This window comes from Procambarus clarkii, chromosome 90 (genome assembly GCF_040958095.1).
Source record: "Procambarus clarkii isolate CNS0578487 chromosome 90, FALCON_Pclarkii_2.0, whole genome shotgun sequence".
In the NCBI taxonomy this organism is placed as follows: Eukaryota; Metazoa; Arthropoda; class Malacostraca; order Decapoda; family Cambaridae; genus Procambarus; species Procambarus clarkii.
In genome coordinates, this window is record NC_091239.1 from 1,209,483 (window position 1) to 1,224,482 (window position 15,000).

Here is a 15,000-nt window from a genome sequence, read left to right on the forward strand (position 1 = left end):
CAGAGAAGGCCTTGAATAATAGGCAGGCTGTTTGTGTGTGTTTCGACGGTAAGCTTGCTGACACCAAATGTAGTTACCTAAGTGTAGTTACAGGATTAGAGCTACGCTCGTGGTGTCCCGTCTACCCAGCACTCTTTGTCACATAATGCTTTGAAACTATTGACGGTCTTGGCCGCCACCACCTTCTCACTTAACTTGTTCCAACCGTGTACCACTCTGTATGCGAAAGGAAATTTTTTTATATTTCTTTGGCATCTTTGTTTAGTTAGTTTAAATCTATGACCTTTTGTTCTTGAAGTTCCAGGTCTCGGGAAATCTTCCCTATCGATTTTATCAATTCCTGTTACTATTTTGTACATAGTGATTTTATCACCTCTTTTTGTTGTCTTCTAGTTTTGGCATATTTAATGCCTCTGACCTCTCCACATAGCTCTTGCCCTTTAGTTCTGGGAGCCACTTAGTAGCATGTCTTTGCACCTTTTCCAGTTTGTTGATGTGCTTCTTAAGATATGGGCACCAAACAACCGCTGCATATTCTAGCCTTGGCCGAACAAAACTCGTGAACAATTTCTTTAGTATTTCGCCATCCATGTATTTAAACAAAATTCTGAAGTTAGAAAGCGTGGCATAGGCTCCTCACACAACGTTCTTTATGTGGGCCTCAAGTGATAGTTTTCTATCTAGAATCAACCCTAGACCTCTTTCTTTTATCAGAATTATATAAAGATTTCTCACATAATTTGTAGGTTGTGTGGGATCTATGTTCTATTCCACATTCCATAACATGGCATTTATTCACATTAAATTTCATTTGCCAAGTGGTGCTCCATATACTTATTTTGTCCAGGTCTTCTTGAAGGGCATGACAATCATCTAAATTTCTTATCCATCCCATTATCTTAGCATCATCAGCAAACATGTTTATATAATTCTGTATTCCTACTGGTAGATCATTTATGTAGACAATGAACATTTCTGGTGCATGTACTGTGGTACTCCACTTATGACACTTCTCCAGTCCGATTGCCTCTGATTACTGCCCTCATTTTTCTATCAGTCAGAAAATTTTTCATCCATGTTAGAAGCTTACCTGTCACCTACCCAAAATTTTCTAGTTTCCAGAACAACCTCTTATGTGGAACTCTGTCGAAAGCCTTTTTTATGTCTAGATAGATGCAGTCAACCCAACTACCTTTTTCCTTTAAAATCTCTGTGGCTCAATCATAGAAACTGAGTAAATTCGATACACAGGATCTTCCAGATCGAAAACAATACTGTCTGTGTGATATTATATAATTTCTCTCCAGGTGTTCTACCCATTTAGTTTTTATTATTTTTTTTTTGTTTTCAATCCTTTCACTGTTATACTTGTCAATGATTCAGGTCTATAACTGAGAGAGGTGGGGTCTTCCCTGTTGCCACTTTTGTAGATTGGAACTATGTTAGCCTTTTTTCACATGTTTGCTATGACTCCTGTACACAGGGATGCCTGAAAGATCAGGTGAAGTGAAAGGCTGAGCTCAGATGCACATTCTCTCAGAACCCATGGTGAAACTCCATCTGGACCAACTGCTTTGTTCTTACTTAGCTACTTTAGCATATTTTCCACTTCATCTCTAGACACCTCTATACGCTCTATGATGTTCTCAGAAATTCTTATTGTGTCTGGTTCTCTTAAGATTTCATTTTGTATAAACACACTGGAACTTTTGGTTTAATGTTTCACACATTGCATTATCATTTTCTGTGAATCTGTTTCCTATTTTCAACCTCTGGATATTATCCTTTACCTGCAATTTGTTGTTTATGAATTTGTAGAATAGGCCCAGTTCTGTTTTACATTTATCCATTATCCCTTTTTAAAAATTTCTTTCTGCCTCTTCCCTTACTGCTGTATAGTTGTTTCTCGCATCTTTGTATCGCTGGTATGATTGGGGGTTTGGCTTCTTTCTATTTTGATACCTGCTTGATGGGGTTCTGCTCTTCTACTCCCCAAGCCCGGCCCGAGGCCAGGCTCGACTTGTGAGAGTTTGGTCCACCAGGCTGTTGCTTGGAGCGGCCCGCAGGGCCACATACCCACAACATCCCGGCTGATCCGGAACTTCTCTTAGAAAACAGTCCAGTTTTCTTCTGAAGATGTCCACGGTTGTTCCGGCAGGAACAACCGTGCAACCGTGCTCTGAAGGGGAAAGTGAATACTGAGCAGTACTCGAGACGGGACAACATAAGTGACTTGAAGAGTACAACCATTGTGATGGGATCCCTGGATTTGAAAGTTCTCATAATCCATCCGATCATTTTTCTGGCTGACGCAATATTTGCTTGGTTATGCTCCCTAAACATTAGATCGTCGGACATCATTATTCCCAAATCCTTGACATGCTGTTTTTCTACTATGGGAAGATTCGATTGTGTTTTGTACCCTGTATTATGTTTCAGATCCTCATTTTTGCCATACCTGAAATTTATCACTGTTAAACATCATGTTATTTTCTGCTGCCCAATCGAAAACTTTGTTGACATCTGCTTGTAGTTTTTCAATGTCTTTCATTCCATTTTTGTGTCTTTGGTCTGTGGCCCTCTCTCAATTTCTGTTGAACCAATCCTGTTTTCTGGCCCTGCATCTCTGTTTTGGTATGAATGTTTGTGTGCCTTCATTGTATATTTTGCAAAATTTGGCATACATTTAATTTACTTCCCTGTCTAGCAACAAGCCTGCCTAATTACTTATTAAAAAAAATTGAAGTTCCCCATAGTGACCTCTCTCTCTTGAAATCAAGTTTATCAACTGTTTCAATGTCCCCATTTTCTGTGTGTGTGTGTTTGGAGGCTAAGCTTGCTGATACCATGTGTGTGTGTGTTTGGAGGCTAAGCTTGCTGATACCATGTGTGTGTGTGTGTGTTTGGAGGCTAAGCTTGCTGATACCATGTGTGTGTGTGTGTTTGGAGGCTAAGTTTGCTGATAATATGTGTGTGTGTGTGTGTTTGGAGGCTAAGCTTGCTGATACCATGTGTGTGTGTGTGTGTTTGGAGGCTAAGCTTGCTGATACCATTTGTGTGTGTGTGTGTTTGGAGGCTAAGCTTGCTGATACCATGTGTGTGTGTGTGTGTTTGGAGGCTAAGCTTGCTGATACCATGTGTGTGTGTGTGTGTGTTTGGAGGCTAAGCTTGCTGATACCATGTGTGTGTGTGTGTGTGTGTGTTTAGAGGCTAAGCTTGCTGATACCATGTGTGTGTGTGTATTTGGAGGCTAAGCTTGCTGATACCATTTGTGTGTGTGTGTTTAGAGGCTAAGCTTGCTGATAGCATGTGTGTATTTGGAGGCTAAGCTTGCTGATACCATGTGTGTGTGTGTTTGGAGGCTAAGCTTGCTGATACCATGTGTGTGTGTGTTTGGAGGCTAAGCTTGCTGATACCATGTGTGTGTGTGTTTGGAGGCTAAGCTTGCTGATACCATGTGTGTGTGTGTGTTTGGAGGCTAAGTTTGCTAACACCGTGTGTGCACTCACCTGTTTAAATAATAATAGGGGTGTGTACCACCTCTGGTGCAATTGTAGGGACCCACAGCCTTGAAGAAAATAAAGAGTATTCAGAGAAGACCTTGTGGATTCTCACTGAACACTAATCTTTTCTTCTCCTATCACCCCTCTTATTTTGTTTTATGCTGTATTCTATTATATATCATATAAATACATAGCCAAATGACAATATTTATTATGTCTATACAAAAAGAAGACATCCACTTTATTTTTTTTCTCTCCTTTGTTTCTATGTGGATTTTGTTGTGACTAATGATTCTCCTCCTTCCCATCAACAGGTCTTCCTCACTGGGCTTGCTCGGCTTTTGTGTTACTGTGAGGGTGCCATCATCGTTTACCCTTCAAGACTGACTCATGCTGGCATTGCATTTGTGGACTTCCCTTCACAGTAAACAGTCCTTCTCCATATGGTGATTGTCCAGGGCAAGCAGGGTGTGACTGCCATCTTGGAGAAGCAGGGTCTTTTAATATGAAGAATCTTCCGTCTTCTCTACTTACGCCAGCTTGTGCCGGCCTTGCATTCTTGTTACTTCATGGCCCTTGGGCCTTTTTTATTTATTTTACATAATAAATTTTTTGATTAATACCCGTGTTTCACAAGAGATCCTTAACATTTTAAGCACCAATTGTATTGACTAATGTACGTCTTGTAACCTTTAAGACATAAATAGACAAGACATAGATAAATGAGTGAATAATACTGAGTGACTAGGTTAGGGCGAGGAACATAGTACAGTGTCTGGCTTTGGAAGAATGCCTACTGTTTTAGAAACCTTATTGCCATGATCATAATCGTATGGGTTAAAAAGCATTTGTTGTCACTCCTACACTGTGGCTTGTTGAGCTTGAAACCTTTGCTCCTTGTTCGTGTTACATCTGACCTTTTGAAGAAATTGTATGAATCAATATCCTCCAAATTGTTCAGTATTTTAAAGGTTTCGCTCTATTACTCTCTCATTTGCATATATCTAAGCATATAGATTAGATATAGATTTATATTAGATTTTTTAGTCAGGTAAAGGTACATACATTGCAGATGAGTTACAAAGGGAAAGACAATGACTAGAGTTCACTAGCTCTATTGGAAGAGAAACGTCTGCAAGACAAGTGTGGGCAAAAATTAAGGTAGCTAAGGGGAGCAGAGCCCGGCCTGCGGCTCACAACGACCCCCAGGGTAAGGCTGAAGAACTAATACACAAGTGGAGTGATGCAGCATCATCCTCCTCCCTCCCCGCAGAAGTAAGCAGGGAACAGCTCCTCCGACATAATGACAGAAGGATTAGGATAACAAGAGCACAATCTAGTGATGACGAGTATGGGGAACCAATTACAGCCAAGGAAGTAAAGGGGGCTATGAAAAGGGTAAAAGTACAGCACCTGGTGAAGATGGCGTCACCTACGACATACTCAATGCACTGTGTGAAGTGTCTGGCAATCCACTACTCCACCTGTTTAACAAGTCATTCCTATGTGGAGTGTTGCCCACACAATGGAAACATGCAATAATGGTCCCAATACCAAAACCCAATGACCCTGGCAATTATAGACCTATCAGTCTCATGTAATGCACTTGGAAGATGCTTGAAAGGATCATCCTAAACCGACTATTGCACAAAATAGGCAGGTTAGGGGAGGGGTCAATGGATTTGTTAAAGGACGGAGGACAGCAAACTATAGTTAATTACCTTGCTAATGATACAGCTAAGTACTCCCAATAAACTCGCACCTCGAGGCAAAATTTTAAAATTTAAAATACAATACCTAAAGCCACTAATACGCATAGCGTTTCGGGCAAGTATATACGAAGTAAAACCCAAACAAAGAACTGACTCCGTAGGACCCATAAAAGATGAGACTAACAATTTTAAGTTGTATCATAAAAGGGCGGCAAACACTCTCAATGAATACCTAACATCAGTGTTCACACTAGAAAGCTTGAATGACATCCCATCACCAACACAAATGTTTGTCGGAGGTAAGGAGAATGAATTAAGAGAAATACCAATTACACGCGACACAATCAGGAAGAGCATTGACAAACTAAAAGACTCAGAAGCCCAAAGTGTAAATGGATTTAAGTCCCAAGTCGTAAAGGAACTGGCAAATTAATTGGGTGGTTGTAGGTAGGAGCTGCCTCGTATGGGCCGGTGGGCCTTCTGCAGTTGCCTTTGTTCTTCTGTTCGTGTGTTCTTATGTTGAGTAGCAACATTTGCAAATTTGCAGATGATACAAAAATAGGTAGGGAAATTAACACGGAAGAAGACTCACTATCACTTCAAGTTGATCTAAATAGGGTTTTGAAATGGTCAAAAGATTGACAGATGCAGTTTAATGCTGATAAATGTAAAGTTTTGAGACTAGGTAATGATGATAGTTACAAGATATGAGCTAGATGGTGTTGAGATTGCGAAGTCGGATTGTGAAAGGGATCTGGGAGTTATGATTAGTAAGAATTTAAAACAAAAGGATCAAAGCATGAATGCTCGTAATAAGGCAAATAGGACACTGGGATTTATTAATCGAAGTGTTAGTAACAAGACACCTGGTGTGGTTCTTCAGCTATATCTTGCTCTGGTTAGGCCCCATTTACATTATGCAGTTCAGTTTTGGTCGCCATATTATAGAATGAATATAAATTCACTTGAACGTGTCTAGAGTAGGGTGACTAAGTTAATTCCCCAAAATAGAAATCTTTTATATGAAGAAAGATTAACAAAGCTTAAATTGCATTCACTGGAAAAGCGAAGAGTTAGGGGTGATATGATAGAGGTTTACAAGTGGATGAATGGACATAACAAAGGGGATATTAGTAGGGTATTAAAAGTATCAACACATGACAGAACACAAAACAATGGGTGTAAATTGGATAAGTTTAGATTTAGGAAAGACTTGGGTAAATACTGGTTTGGCAACAGGGTTGTTGATTTGTGGAACCAATTACCGCGTAACGTGGTGGAGGTGGGCTCCCTCGATTGTTTCAAGCGTGGGTTGGACATGTATATGAGTGGGTTTGGGTGGTTATAGATAGGAGCTGCCTCGTATGGGCCAATAGGCCTTCTGCAGTTACCTTTATTCTTATGCTCTTAATTCACTATGCTTGCCAGTGAAACTCCTTTTCAGAAAATCGCTGGACCATGGAATAGTTCCCCTAGTAATAGTTGAAGGTGATGTAGTGATCGAGTAATCCTTATACTCCATTATCTCATCATCATAATGGCATAACTAATTACACAAGCATTAATCCTATCCCTATTTACAGGTAACGGTTTTCCACCCTTCTATATCTTACTGTGAGGTGTCGTCACCGTACATAAGCAAGCGACTTGAGAATAGCACATTACGGGCTATTCATGCCCGTGCCACCTCTTGGGTGGCTTAATCTTTATAAATAAATCAGAATAGCACACACCACACGGGAGACATCTCCCGTCACGCAGGGTGCAGTCGCACCTCCACAGATCTCCAGTATCAGCTCTTGATATTGGTAATGGCTCAAAAGGGCCACCACTTACGGGGTATTCATGCCCGTGTCACCTCTTGGGTGGCTTAATCTTCATCAATCAATCGAATAGCACACAGTACAATCTCCAGTCAAGAATGTAGCACTCGGCGTGTACAGTTCTAATCGACCCAAGACGCTACAGCCTCGACACAGAGCAGACAGCAGACTACGACCGTTGTTCAGGTCCATGTAAACTACATCTACCCGAAGTCCTTCGTCTGAATAGCCAGTTACCAGTTACAGGAGATACTTTTTCACCCACAGAGTTATTAACTCATGGAACCGCCTACCCACCGAAGCGGTACGTGGCAAAACGATGCTGATTTTCAAAATATACCTGGAAAAGATCATTCCTCCCTACACCTGGGGGTACCTTCGTTAAAGTAAAAAGGTATACAGAAATAACAAAGAAAATAGATATGAATACTATTACCTTCGATGTTAGTAGTAGTTGTGCAAGTGAGGAGAAAGAAAAAATATTACGGAGTTCATGGATGAAAGTAGATTGATAATATTATCTTGGAACGTTAATGGATTAAAAACTAGAGCGGTGGATGTACACTATTATACTCTTAGAGAGAATATTAACATAGCAGCACTCCAGGAAACTGGGGATAGGGATGGTAACATTCTGAACATGAAGATGAACATGTTGAACATGAAGATGTTCAACTGCTGGGCGAGCCCTCTCCTACTCATCTGAGGGGAGGGAGATTAGATTATGCTTGTTTGATAAATGCTGAGGGCATAGAGGAGAATTGTCTTACTGTGGATGAAATGCTAAGAGATTTTGCATTACAAATACAGCTTAAACTAGATAAAAAGCATGCCTGCCTTCAGAGGAAAAGCTTAAAGTTTAATAAGGGAGAATTAAGGGGTCTTGTTGGTCATATTAAGTCTTGGTATGATACTTATAAGCCAGTTTCGGCAGAAGCATTTTATTAAGATTTAATTAAGGAGGTAGATGTATTTAATGCAACATTGAACCGGAAAACATCTGGTATAGAAAAGCATCCCCCCATAAAAGTGTGCGGAGAAGAGAAAGGAAATTTTGAGCAAGTATTGGCAGGAGTTTGCAGAGAAAGTTAGGAGTAACAAACTTGAAGGAAATCTGGCAAGACATAAATGAAATAAGGGGTGAAAAGCATAATTTTGTTGCACATCCTGACCAGTAAGGAATTGCAAAAGGTCTCGTAAATAAATGGGCGGAAGCTGCCAAACTTAGTTCATTTAATTACCCGCTGTAACGAGAGAGTCGTTTGATTCTTGGAAAGATCTAAGAAAGGATTTTATACTTACAGCAGGTAACAGTGGTGATGTCACTTGCACAGGTATTACCAGAGAAGAACTAATAACGGCGATTAAAGTTGGGAAATCTACCGCCCCTGGGGAGGATGGAGTAACTTGTGAAATACTTAATGAACTTGCCATTATGACGAAAAGCCCGCTGTTAGACCTCTTTAATATTAGTTATAAAGAGGGCAGAATTCCCAGTAAATGAAAAAGAACTATGATCATCCTTATCCCTAAAGCCAATGGAGAGTACAGACCTGTGTTTTTAACCTCGTGTTTTGTAAAATGATGGAGAGGATCATTTTAAATAAACTTTTGTATATAATAGGTGATCAGCTGTCTAATAATTTTTCGGGTTCCTCAGAGGAAAAAGTACCTCTGACTGTATTATTAAATGTCTAGCTAATGGTAATGATTATTATACAATTTTTATTGATTTATAAGGAGCTTTTGATAAAGCCAACAAAGAGGTTATTTTATATGAATTAGCTGGTCTTGGTGTTGAAGGGAGATAATTGCGCTGGATAAGGGATTATCTTCAGGAAAGGAAGGCTCAGGTGTGGTATCAAGGTTGTATGGTTCAAGGTATCAAGGTCAAGAACTCTGCACACCTCAGGGAGGAGTGTTGAGTCTCACCCTGTTTTATGTACTAATGAATAAGATAGCATCTGAGAAATACTCAAATTGGGTAACTCCAATCATATATGCTGATGATATTTTGTTTCAGGGCAAAGATATTTCAAAGATTCAAACAGTGTTGGACAATTTCGGAAACCTGTGTCACCACATGGGACTAGTGGTTAATGAAGACAAAACTAAAGTTTGAATGTAGAAGTCGGAGGCCCATTATATTGGAAATAAACGGTAAAAATATAGAGTTAATATATATAAATATTTAGGCATATATGTTGGATATACCTATGAGAGTTTGGAAACTGAGATGAACAGACTGTTCAGTCAATGTCGGAAGAGATTACAACCTCTGAAGGCCTTGGCATGCTGTGGAAAGGAGTGGGAGTCCAAGTGCTACGAATGATGTACTTGAGTACTGTAAGATTTCTTATTGATTATGCTGCACCTGTCATTTCTTGTTTTGGTAAAGGTAGGATGGGCAAGTTGGAGAAGATACAAAATGAAGCCGTTGGGGGTCGTTGTGAGCCGCTGCTACCTTAATTTTTGCCCACACTTGTCTTGCAGACGTTTCTCTTCCAATAGAGCTAGTGAACTCTAGTCAATGTCTTTCCCTTTGTAACTCATCTGCAATGTATGTACCTTTACCTGACTAAAAAATCTAATCTAAATCTATATCTAATCTATATGCTTAGATATATGCAAATGAGAGAGTAATAGAGCGAAACCTTTAAAATACTGAACAATTTGGAGGATATTGATTCATACAATTTCTTCAAAAGGTCAGATGTAACACGAACAAGGAGCAAAGGTTTCAAGCTCAACAAGCCACAGTGTAGGAGTGACAACAAATGCTTTTTAACCCATACGATTATGATCATGGCAATAAGGTTTCTAAAACAGTAGGCATTCTTCCAAAGCCAGACACTGTACTATGTTCCTCGCCCTAACCTAGTCACTCAGTATTATTCACTCATTTATCTATGTCTTGTCTATTTATGTCTTAAAGGTTACAAGACGTACATTAGTCAATACAATTGGTGCTTAAAATGTTAAGGATCTCTTGTGAAACACGGGTATTAATCAAAAAATTTATTATGTAAAATAAATAAAAAAGGCCCAAGGGCCATGAAGTAACAAGAATGCAAGGCCGGCACAAGCTGGCGTAAGTAGAGAAGACGGAAGATTCTTCATATTAAAAGACCCTGCTTCTCCAAGATGGCAGTCACACCCTGCTTGCCCTGGACAATCACCATATGGAGAAGGACTGTTTACTGTGAAGGGAAGTCCACAAATGCAATGCCAGCATGAGTCAGTCTTGAAGGGTAAACGATGATGGCATCCTCACAGTAACACAAAAGCCGAGCAAGCCCAGTGAGGAAGACCTGTTGATGGGAAGGAGGAGAATCATTAGTCACAACAAAATCCACATAGAAACAAAGGAGAGAAAAAAAATAAAGTGGATGTCTTCTTTTTGTATAGACATAATAAATATTGTCATTTGGCTATGTATTTATATGATATATAATAGAATACAGCATAAAACAAAATAAGAGGGGTGATAGGAGAAGAAAAGATTAGTGTTCAGTGAGAATCCACAAGGTCTTCTCTGAATACTCTTTATTTTCTTCAAGGCTGTGGGTCCCTACAATTGCACCAGAGGTGGTACACACCCCTATTATTATTTAAACAGGTGAGTACACACACGGTGTTAGCAAACTTAGCCTCCAAACACACACACACACATGGTATCAGCAAGCTTAGCCTCCAAACACACACACACATGGTATCAGCAAGCTTAGCCTCCAAACACACACACACATGGTATCAGCAAGCTTAGCCTCCAAACACACACACACATGGTATCAGCAAGCTTAGCCTCCAAATACACACATGCTATCAGCAAGCTTAGCCTCTAAACACACACACACAAATGGTATCAGCAAGCTTAGCCTCCAAATACACACACACACATGGTATCAGCAAGCTTAGCCTCTAAACACACACACACATGGTATCAGCAAGCTTAGCCTCCAAACACACACACACACACACATGGTATCAGCAAGCTTAGCCTCCAAACACACACACACACACATGGTATCAGCAAGCTTAGCCTCCAAACACACACACACACAAATGGTATCAGCAAGCTTAGCCTCCAAACACACACACACACATGGTATCAGCAAGCTTAGCCTCCAAACACACACACACACACATATTATCAGCAAACTTAGCCTCCAAACACACACACACATGGTATCAGCAAGCTTAGCCTCCAAACACACACACACACACATGGTATCAGCAAGCTTAGCCTCCAAACACACACACACATGGTATCAGCAAGCTTAGCCTCCAAACACACACACACATGGTATCAGCAAGCTTAGCCTCCAAACACACACACACAGAAAATGGGGACATTGAAACAGTTGATAAACTTGATTTCAAGAGAGAGAGGTCACTATGGGGAACTTCAATTTTTTTTAATAAGTAATAAGGCAGACTTGTTGCTAGACAGGGAAGTAAATTAAATGTATGCCAAATTTTGCAAAATATACAATGAAGGCACACAAACATTCATACCAAAACAGAGATGCAGGGCCAGAAAACAGGATTGGTTCAACAGAAATTGAGAGAGGGCCACAGACCAAAGACACAAAAATGGAATGAAAGACATTGAAAAACTACAAGCAGATGTCAACAAAGTTTTCGATTGGGCAGCAGAAAATAACATGATGTTTAACAGTGATAAATTTCAGGTATGGCAAAAATGAGGATCTGAAACATAATACAGGGTACAAAACACAATCGAATCTTCCCATAGTAGAAAAACAGCATGTCAAGGATTTGGGAATAATGATGTCCGACGATCTAATGTTTAGGAAGCATAACCAAGCAAATATTGCGTCAGCCAGAAAAATGATCGGATGGATTATGAGAACTTTCAAATCCAGGGATCCCATCACAATGGTTGTACTCTTCAAGTCACTTATGTTGTCCCGTCTCGAGTACTGCTCAGTATTCACTTTCCCCTTCAGAGCACGGTTGCACGGTTGTTCCTGCCGGAACAACCGTGGACATCTTCAGAAGAAAACTGGACTGTTTTCTAAGAGAAGTTCCGGATCAGCCGGGATGTTGTGGGAATGTGGCCCTGCGGGCCGCTCCAAGCAACAGCCTGGTGGACCAAACTCTCACAAGTCGAGCCTGGCCTCGGGCCGGGCTTGGGGAGTAGAAGAGCAGAACCCCATCAAGCAGGTATCAAAATAGAAAGAAGCCAAACCCCCAATCATACCAGCGATACAAAGATGCGAGAAACAACTATACAGCAGTAAGGGAAGAGGCAGAAAGAAATTTTTAAAAAGGGATAATGGATAAATGTAAAACAGAACTGGGCCTATTCTACAAATTCATAAACAACAAATTGCAGGTAAAGGATAATATCCAGAGGTTGAAAATAGGAAACAGATTCACAGAAAATGATAATGCAATGTGTGAAACATTAAACCAAAAGTTCCAGTGTGTTTATACAAAATGAAATCTTAAGAGAACCAGACACAATAAGAATTTCTGAGAACATCATAGAGCGTATAGAGGTGTCTAGAGATGAAGTGGAAAATATGCTAAAGTAGCTAAGTAAGAACAAAGCAGTTGGTCCAGATGGAGTTTCACCATGGGTTCTGAGAGAATGTGCATCTGAGCTCAGCCTTTCACTTCACCTGATCTTTCAGGCATCCCTGTGTACAGGAGTCATAGCAAACATGTGAAAAAAGGCTAACATAGTTCCAATCTACAAAAGTGGCAACAGGGAAGACCCCACCTCTCTCAGTTATAGACCTGAATCATTGACAAGTGTAACAGTGAAAGGATTGAAAACAAAAAAAAATAATAAAAACTAAATGGGTAGAACACCTGGAGAGAAATTATATAATATCACACAGACAGTATTGTTTTCGATCTGGAAGATCCTGTGTATCGAATTCACTCAGTTTCTATGATTGAGCCACAGAGATTTTAAAGGAAAAAGGTAGTTGGGTTGACTGCATCTATCTAGACATAAAAAAGGCTTTCGACAGAGTTCCACATAAGAGGTTGTTCTGGAAACTAGAAAATTTTGGGTAGGTGACAGGTAAGCTTCTAACATGGATGAAAAATTTTCTGACTGATAGAAAAATGAGGGCAGTAATCAGAGGCAATCGGACTGGAGAAGTGTCATAAGTGGAGTACCACAGTACATGCACCAGAAATGTTCATTGTCTACATAAATGATCTACCAGTAGGAATACAGAATTATATAAACATGTTTGCTGATGATGCTAAGATAATGGGATGGATAAGAAATTTAGATGATTGTCATGCCCTTCAAGAAGACCTGGACAAAATAAGTATATGGAGCACCACTTGGCAAATGAAATTTAATGTGAATAAATGCCATGTTATGGAATGTGGAATAGAACATAGATCCCACACAACCTACAAATTATGTGAGAAATCTTTATATAATTCTGATAAAAGAAAGAGGTCTAGGGTTGATTCTAGATAGAAAACTATCACTTGAGGCCCACATAAAGAACGTTGTGTGAGGAGCCTATGCCACGCTTTCTAACTTCAGAATTTTGTTTAAATACATGGATGGCGAAATACTAAAGAAATTGTTCACGAGTTTTGTTCGGCCAAGGCTAGAATATGCAGCGGTTGTTTGGTGCCCATATCTTAAGAAGCACATCAACAAACTGGAAAAGGTGCAAAGACATGCTACTAAGTGGCTCCCAGAACTAAAGGGCAAGAGCTATGTGGAGAGGTCAGAGGCATTAAATATGCCAAAACTAGAAGACAACAAAAAGAGGTGATAAAATCACTATGTACAAAATAGTAACAGGAATTGATAAAATCGATAGGGAATATTTCCCGAGACCTGGAACTTCAAGAACAAAAGGTCATAGATTTAAACTAACTAAACAAAGATGCCAAAGAAATATAAAAAAATTTCCTTTCGCATACAGAGTGGTACACGGTTGGAACAAGTTAAGTGAGAAGGTGGTGGCGGCCAAGACCGTCAGTAGTTTCAAAGCATTATGTGACAAAGAGTGCTGGGTAGACGGGACACCACGAGCGTAGCTCTAATCCTGTAACTACACTTAGGTAACTACATTTGGTGTCAGCAAGCTTACCGTCGAAACACACACAAACAGCCTGCCTATTATTCAAGGCCTTCTCTGAGTACTCTCTATTTTCTTCTCTGAGGCTATGGGTCCCTAATCTTGCACCAGAGGTGGTACAACTTTTAAGTTTTTAACTACTGCACTGAGCACCTGATTTTGGCAAAGACTTCTTAGTGCAATTGTCAAGGACATAGTTCTGGTATTTTTTTGTTTATAAATATTCAGGTATAGTTAATGTCAAAATGTTTCAAAACTCAACAATTTATATTTCAAAACAAAAAAAGTAATGAAAACATTACAAAACATTAAAATATAGCCTAATTAATTAATTGATAAAATAGCACAACTCTCAGAATGTCTAAAGGTGCTTTGAGCAATGAAGTAGTTAATTTTATATATATATTATATATATATAATAAATATATATATATATATTTATAATCTTATATATATATATATATATATATATAATCTTTTAAAATGTAAATTTTGTATAAAAAAAAATGCAAAAATAAATTGCAAGAATAATATGAAGTTATTATACAATTTTTTTTTAATTATTTAAATATTTGTGAGACATTATTAAGAAATGTATGAAGTACAGATTCTCTAAGACCTGATATGTATCTGCTTATGTTCCACCACATTACATTCAGGGCTGAAGTTAAAACACAGCCAGTAAGGTAATGATCACTTAGGATGGACTGGGATGCTACATGTAGGTGGGGGCTAAGCTGCGTGAGGCTAGGATGCCCAGCCTGCCTTGTCTAGGCTGGGCTGGGCTAGGCAACACTAGGAAGGAGTCAACAAATCTCTGGAGTGCCTTACTTTTCCTGATATCCTTAAAAAAAGCAAGAATGATGCCATT

The 15,000-nt window shown here is 39.4% G+C and overlaps 2 long non-coding RNA genes across 2 annotated transcripts in view; one reads left to right on the forward strand and one right to left on the reverse strand.

The window, feature by feature from the left end:
* Positions 1-4,125, forward strand: part of LOC138359355 (uncharacterized) — an 8,610-nt gene extending 4,485 nt beyond the window's left edge. The window contains exon 3 of the long non-coding RNA XR_011225922.1: positions 3,818-4,125. This is a non-coding gene — a long non-coding RNA (uncharacterized lncRNA). The remainder of the gene's footprint in view (positions 1-3,817) is intronic.
* Positions 4,126-10,041: 5,916 nt separating this feature from the next.
* The window catches only part of LOC138359354 (uncharacterized), an 8,208-nt gene continuing 3,249 nt past the window's right edge, over positions 10,042-15,000 (reverse strand). The window contains exon 2 of the long non-coding RNA XR_011225921.1: positions 10,042-10,349. This is a non-coding gene — a long non-coding RNA (uncharacterized lncRNA). The remainder of the gene's footprint in view (positions 10,350-15,000) is intronic.